Raw genomic sequence first — 8,097 nt, 5'->3', positions numbered from 1 at the left:
TGAATGATTTCGTAAACCTGATGAATTACTTGAAAAGTTGGCCTCGACACGGGTCTACGGCTTCAAAGCTGCGGCCCTAAGCCCGTCCTTCTCTCCAAAGCCCCGCCCTCTCGCAAAACTTGAAAGGCGAGGGGGCGGGTGGTGGGCGGGGTCTCCCAGGGCCCTGCGTGGCGTCATTTCCATGTTCTGCGAGCACTTCCGGGTCGTTGGCCAAGGTCTGGTTTCTGCGGCGGTCGCGGAGGTGGTGCGGGAAGTGGCTACCTCCTGCTGGGCTCCTGGCTGTGCTGCTTCTGTCTGCTCCACGGCAGGAGGCGCCTTCTCCACAGGTATGGGGTGAGCTAGGCCCACGCTCCCGGCCTCCTCCCCCAGAGCTGGGGCTACGGTCGGTGGGGTCTTTTCCGAGGGCAGCATTGTGGGCGAGGCCCTTCCCTCCCGGGGCCTGGGTAAGATCCGTTACCACCGTCGCTGCTGGCGCCCCGTACCTGGTACTCGGGAAGGGAGGCGGCGGATGACGGTTGCGTCTAGTGGCGGGAGGTTGTCCACCGGGCGCCCGCTGAACGGGCTTAGGAGGAGGGCCTGCGCCTCAGACCAGCGCCGAATTTTTAGCCAGGTGAATGTCTTAAAGCATCCAAGGTTTTGGGGTGGAGGAGGTCCCGAATACCCGGGGAGCGCACTCCCTGAGTGTCTTCATTCTTGTACTTCGCTTGTTTGAAGCCCGCCTTCCAATTGCATGCGAACTCCGACAAAGACCGAATTTAACTGGATGGTTTGATCTAGAAGGATGAGGACGGGAGTAACTTTGAGTTACTTACGAATGTGGAGCCTTCTTAATTTTATAAACTGCAAAATTAAAGAATACTAAGTTTATATGGTTGGTAACACATCTGAAAGATTTGAACGTTTCACAAGGAATTTTTAAGAATCTTAGGTCATTAAAGCAAATAGTTCTTACAAACGTTTAAATAACAGCTAATTTTACTAATTTTCATTGCGGTATAGTAGACATATAAAATTATATTTGTTTCAACATGATGACTCGATGTTGGTATACATTGCAGAATAATCACCACCACCATAATTACAAAAAATTTTTTCTTATGATGAGGACTTTTAAGATCTACTCTCTTAGACACTTTCAAATGCAATACAGTATTATTAGCAATAGTCACCATGCTGTACATTATATCCCCAGGGCTTATTTTATAACAGGAAGTTTGTACCTTTTGACACCGCCTCCCACCCCGCCAACCACCAGTCTGTTCTCTGGATCTGAGGATTGTTTGTTTGTTTTAGATTCTGCATATGAGATGATACGGTATTTGTCTTCCTCTGTCTTATTTTACTTAGCATAATGCTCTCAAGGTTCATCCATGTTGTTGCAAATGGCAAGGTTTTATTCTTTATTTTAGGGCTGAGTAGTATTCCATCATATACACAGCAGGGCCTCTTTATAATGTTGATAAGAAAAAAATTGACTCCCAGCAGGAGCCACCGTCTATGTGGAGTTTGCATGTACTCCCCAAGTCTGTGTGGGTTTCCTCCTACATCCCAGAGATATGCATGTGAGGTAAACTGACATGTCTGCAATTGTCCCAGTCTGAGTGAGTGTGTGTGAGAGTGAGTACGCCCTGCTATTGAAGGGTGTCCTGTCCAGGATTGGACCTTTAACTCTGTACTGCAGGGATAGGCTCCCGCCACCTATGATCCTAACTGGAATAAGCGCATTAGAAAAATAATGATCTTAGTTGTTTTTATTACTCTTTCTTAAATGTATGTATATAGCTCACGTTTATTTTAATGTTTACTATTTAGAAGTGTTCAGGATCTGTATTTAGAAGTGTGGTGATGTTTTTGTCACCAGAAATATGCCAAAAGAGCTTAACTCTTGTTTATATCAGTTACCTATGGTAAAATTGGTTTCATTATAGTCCTTTAACTTAAAGTCAGTTTCCAAGAACCTAATGACAATGTTAAGTGAAGACTTAACTGTCTCTACCACGTCGTCTTTATCCATTCATCCCTCGATGAACTCGTAGGATGCTTCCATATGTTGTCTATTGTAAATAATGCTGGAAAAAAACGTGTGGTGTAGATGTCTTTTTGAGAGAGGATTTTTTGTTTTCTTCAGATAACTACCCAGAAGTGGAATTGCTGGGTCATATGGTAGTTATGTTTTTTATTTTTTGAGGAACCTCCATACTGTTTTTCATAGTGCTGCACCACTTTACCTTCCCACCAACAGTGCACAAGGCTTCCCTTTTCTCCACATCCTCGCCAACACTTATTTCTTGTCATTTTGAAAATATCCATTCTAACAGATGTGAGGTAACATCTCATTATGGTTTTAATTTACATTTCCCTGATGATTAGTGATGTTGAACATCTTTTCATATACCAGTTGACCATCTGTATGTCTTTGGAAAAATATTCAGATCCTCTGCCCATTTTTTAATCAAGTTGTTTGTTTTTGACTGTTGAGTTGTATGAGTTCTTTATATATTTTAGGTATTAACCCTTTATCAGATATATGATTTGCAAATATTTTCGCCCATGCAGTAGGCTGCCTTTTCATTGTGTGGATTATTTCCTCTGCAGAAGCTCTTTAGTTTGATGTCCCACTTATTTACTTTTGCTTTTGTTGCCTTTGCTTTTGGAGTCAGATCCAAAAATTCATGACCAAGACCAATGTTAAGGAGCTTACCGTCCATGTTTTCTTCCAGTTTTATGGTTTCAGGTCTTACATTCAAGTCTTTAATTCATTTCGATTTATTTTTTTGTGTATGGTATAAGATAATAGGCTAGTTTGATGCTCTTGCATGTGACTGTCGAGTTTTTCCAGCTCCTTTAATTGAAGAGCCTGCTCTTTCTCCATTATATATTCTTGACTCCTTTGTCACAGACTAGTTGGCCATATATGTGTGGGTTTATTTCTGGGTTCTCTGTTCTGTTGAGATTTGTCTCTCTTTTTATGCCAATACCATACTGTTTTGATTACTGTAGCTTTGTAATATAGATTGAAGTCAGGGAGCTTGATAGCTTCAGCTCTGTTCCTTTTCAAGATTGCTTTGGTCATTTGGAGTCTTTTGTGCTTCCTTCTAAATTAAAGAATTGTTTGGGGCTGACCGAGTGGCTCAGTTGGTTAAGAGCTCATGGCTCAGTTGGTTAAGAGCTTGCTCAAGAGTGTGAGCTCTGAGAAAAAGGGTCACCAGTTCGATTCCCAGCCCAAGCTGAGCTGCCAACAGGTGGCAGGATGGCTCAGCTAAAAAAAAAAATAGAATAAAAAATAAATTATAGGATTGTTCTATTTCTATGAAAACTACCATTGAATATTTGTTAGGGATTGCACTGAATCTGTAGATTGCTTTGTATAGACTTTTTAAAATATTTTTTTTCAATTACAGTTGACATACAATATTATGTCTCAGGTGTACAACATAGTGATTAGACGTTTATATAACTTACAAAGTGATAACCTCAATAAGTCTAGTACCCATCTGACACCACACATACAGTTATTGCAGTATTATTGACTATAACCCCCATGCTGTACTTTACATCCCTGTGATGGTTTTTATAACTGACAATTTGTACATCTTAATCTCTTCACCTTTTTCTACCATCTTCCAACCACCCTCCCATCTGGTAACTACACCAATTTGTTGTCTGTATCTATGAGTTTGTTTTGTTTGTTTTCCAGATTCCACGTAAAAGTGAAATCATACAGCATTTGTCTTTCTCTGTACCACTTATTTCACTTAGTATAAAATCTTCTAAGTCCTCCATATTACCACAAATGGCAAGATTTCGTTCTTTTTATAGCTAAGTAATATTCTATTGTATATATGTACCACATCTTCTTTATCCATTTGTCTACTGATGGACACTTAGGTTGAAGTTGCTCCCAAATCTTGGTTATTATAAGTAAATAATGCTGCAATACAGGTGCATAAATCTTTTCGAATTAGTGTTTTGAATTTCTTCAGATGAATACACAGAAGTGGAATTGCTGGGTCATATGGTAGCTCAATTAAATATTTTTTCACAAACCTTCATACTGTTTTCCATAGGGGCTACACCAATTTGTAATCTTGCCAATAGTGAACAATGGTTCCCATTTCTCCACATCCTCACCAGCACTTGTTGTTTGTTGATTTATTGACGATAGTCATTCTGACAGGTTTGAGGTGACATTACATTGTGGTTTTAATTTGCATTTCCCTGATGGTTAGTGATGTTGGGCATCTTTTCATATTTCTGTTGGTCATCTGTATGTCCTCTTTAGAGAAATGTCTATTTAGATCCTCTGCTCTTTTTTTTTTTTTTTTTTTTGGGGAACGGTGTGTTTTTCCAGGAGTCATCAGCTCCAAGTCAAGTAGTTGTTTCAATTCTAGTTGTGGAGGGCCCATCTCAGTGGCCCATGTGGGGATTGAACCGGCAACCTTGGTGTTATGAGCACTGCACTCTAACTAGCTGAGCTAACTGGCGCCCCTCTGCTCATTTTTTTAATCACATTATTTGTTTTGTTGATGTTAAGTTGTATGAATTCCTTATATATTTTGGATATTAACCCCTTATTGAATGTATCATTGGTGAATATCTTCCATTCAGTAGGATGTCTTTTTGTTTTGTTGATGGATTCCTTTGCTGTGCAAAACTTTTTAGTTTGACATAGTCCCAATTTTATTTTTTCTTTTGTATCCCTTGTCCAAGATATATTGGAAAAAAATATTACTAAATGTCAGAGCGTTTACTGCCTGTGTTTTCTTCTAGGAGTTCTGTGGTTTCAGGTCCTACACCTAAGTCTTTATTCCATTTTGAGTTTATGCTTGTATATGGTGTAAGAAGGTACTCCAGTTACATTTTTTTGCAAGTATCTGTCCAGTTTTCCGAGCACCATTTATTGAAGAGACTGTCTTTACCCCTATTATATATATATCCTTGCCTTTCAATGTGGATTAATTATCCATAGACTGTGGGTTTATTTCTGGGTTCTCGGTTTTGTTCCATTGATCTGTGTCTGTTTTTATGCCAGTGTTGTGCTCTTCTGATTACTATAGACTTGTAGTACGAAGTCTTGACAATTAAGTTTGCGAACTCATCCTAGAAAAATTGCTACATACCTCATTGCTGATATCACTACGGTCACCTTCTAATTACTCCCCCTGGGAGCCTATGCACCGACACCAACGCCTAGTCCACCCTTCAAAGCAATTTTGGAACTCTTTTCCTGGAATGGCCATCAGAGCTGTCGTATTACCCTTGATGTCTTCAATGTCATCAAAATGTCTTCCTTTCAATATTTCCTTTGTCTTGGGATAAATAAAGAAGTCATTGGGGCCAGATCAGGTGAGTAGGGAGGGTTTTCCAATACAGTTATTTGTTTGCTAGCTAAAAACTCCCTCACAGACAGTGCCGTGTGAGCTGGTGCATTGTCGTGATGCAAGAACCATGAATTGTTGGTGGAAAGTTCAGGTTGTCTAACTTTTTCATGCAGCCTTTTCAGCACTTCCCAGTAGTAAACTTGGTTAATTGTTTGTCCAGTTGGTACAAATTCATAATGAATTATCCCTCTGATATCAAAAAAGGTTAGCAACATCGTTGCAACACGTTCACAAACTTAATTGTCAGACCTTGTGTAGTTTCAGGTAGCATGATGCCTCCAAATTTGTTCTTTCTCAAGATTGCTTTGGCTATTCAGGGATCTTTTGTGGCTCCATATAAATTTTAGGATTATTCTAGTTGTGTGAAAAATGTCATTTTCATAGGATTGCATTGGATCTGTAGATTACTTCGGGTGGTATAGACATTTTAATGATATTAATTCTTCCTATTCATGATTATGACATATGCATCCATGTATTTCTATCATCAGTTTCTTTTTTCAGTGTCTTACAGTTTTCTGAGTATAGGTCTTTTACCTCCTTGGTTAAGTTTATTCTTAGGTATTTTGTTTCATTTGATGCAATTGTAAATGGGATTGTTTTCTTAATTTTTCTTTCGGATAGTTCAGTATTGGTGTATAAAAATGCCACTGATTTCTGAATATTATTTTGTATCACATTACTGAATTCATTTATTCTAATTGTTTTTTGGGGAATACTTTAGGGTTCTCTCTATACAGTATCATGTCATCTGTAAATAATGACAGTTTTACTTCCTTTCCAATTCAGATGCCTTTAATTTCTTGTTTGCTGTGGCTAGGACTTCCAATACTATGTTGAATAAAAGTGGTGAAAATGGACATCCTTATCTTGCTCTTGATCTTAAAGAAAAAGCTTTCAGCATTTCACTGTTGAGTATGATGTTAGCTGTGGGTTTGTCATGTATGGCCTTTGTATGTTGAGTTATGTTTTCTCTATCCCCGTTGCTGAGAGTTATTATCATAAAAGGGTGTTACATTTTTGTCAGATGTTTTTTTCTACATCAATTAATATGATCATGTGGTTTTTATCCTTCATTTTATGTGGTGTATGTATCATATTAATTGATTTTGAACCAGCAGATATTGAACCAGCCTTGCATAATGGGAATAAATCCCACTTGATCGTGGTGTATGGTCTTTTTCATGTATTGCTGAATTTGGTTTGCTAATATTTCATTGAGGGGCTTTGCATCTATGTTCATCAGGGATGTTGGCCTATAATTTTCTTTTTCTGTAGTGTCTTTGTCTCGTTTTGGTATCAAGGGTAGTATGGACATTTTAACAATATTCTTCCAATCCATAAGCATGGAATGTCTTTTTAGTTATCTGTGTCTTCAATTTCTTTCATCGTTTTATAGTTTTCAGTGTACAGGTCTTTCATCTCCTTGGTTAAATTTATTCCTAGATATTCTTTTTGATGCAATTGTAAGTGGAATTTTCTTAAATTATGTTGCTGATAGTTTAACTTATAGCTATTCTAGGTAACTCTTAGACTTCTCAAATGAGTACAAGGATTCTGTACTCCTACATTTTCAAGTATATATCTCCCTATTGGGACCTCCCCTTGCGCTTTTTAACCTCCCTCCCTACTCACACACATTCCATTTTTACTGATTTTTTTGCCTTCATTTATTGAACAAATATTTATTTGTCTTATATTATGTGTCAGTTACTGTTTGTTCTTGATGCCTGGTGTACTTCAGCGAACAAAACAGACAAAAACCCCTGCCTTGAAGGAACTGACAATCTATGTTATGTAATATGTTAGAAGGTGATGGTGCCTTTAGTAAACATAGCAGGATAAAGGGGGATTGGAAAGTTCCAGAGTGGAGGTTGGAGTTGGCATTTTAAATATGGCAGTCAATTAGGTCTCATTACGTCTCATGACCTACATGCTGTACTCAAAGAGAACCAAGTGAATCTCTATCTATCTGGGGGACGAATATTCCAGGTAGAAAGAATAGCATTTGCAAAGGCTTCCATAGGCTGGAACATGTCTGTGATGGTCTAAGCCAGTGTGCCTGGAGAAGGGCAAGAGCAAGGGAGAGATGGTAGATAAATTCAGAGAGATAGTAGGTAGCCAGATAGAATAATCTAAGGACTGGCGAAATGGAAGCCATGGGAGGTTTTGAGCAGAGAAGGGCTATGTTCTAACCTGTGTTTTAAAAGATCACCTGGCTGCCAAGTTGGGATTAGAGTGTAGGGGGTAAGCATGGAAGCAAGGAAACCAGTTGGGAAGCTATTTCTGTAACCCAAATGACAGATGATAGTGGCACAGACCAGGGTGATAGCAATGGAAATGGTGAGAAATGGTTGGATTCTGAATGCATTTTGAAGGTAGAGTTGACAGGATTTGCTAGGGATTGGATGTGGAGGTGAGATTGAGAGTACGGGGGATAACTTCAAAGGTTTTTGCCTAAGCCCATAGAAGTATAGAGTTATATCAACTGAGATGGGAAAGACAACAAGTAGAGATGCTGAGTAGGCAGTTGGGTCCAGGAGTGAGTTCAGGGAAGAGGTCTGTTCTAGTATATGAATTTGGGAGTCATCAGCAATGATATTTAAAGCCATGAGACTGAATGTTATCACCAAGGAATAAGCATAGACAGAGCAGCAGAGAACCAAGGGTGGTGTCTTGTGACATTAAGAGTTCAGGGAGAAGAGGGTCAACAAAC

General features: G+C 39.1%; 1 protein-coding gene across 1 annotated transcript in view; it reads left to right on the top strand.

The window, feature by feature from the left end:
* The first annotated feature begins 184 nt into the window (after positions 1-184).
* GTF2A2 (general transcription factor IIA subunit 2) overlaps positions 185-8,097 on the top strand; it is a 21,998-nt gene continuing 14,085 nt past the window's right edge. Inside the window, exon 1 of the mRNA XM_019657537.1 lies at positions 185-326. The gene's annotated coding sequence lies outside the window, so the exon portion shown is untranslated. The remainder of the gene's footprint in view (positions 327-8,097) is intronic.

This window comes from Hipposideros armiger, unplaced genomic scaffold (genome assembly GCF_001890085.2).
Source record: "Hipposideros armiger isolate ML-2016 unplaced genomic scaffold, ASM189008v1 scaffold_276, whole genome shotgun sequence".
In the NCBI taxonomy this organism is placed as follows: domain Eukaryota; kingdom Metazoa; phylum Chordata; class Mammalia; order Chiroptera; family Hipposideridae; genus Hipposideros; species Hipposideros armiger.
This window is presented reverse-complemented; position numbering and strand designations above follow the sequence as displayed.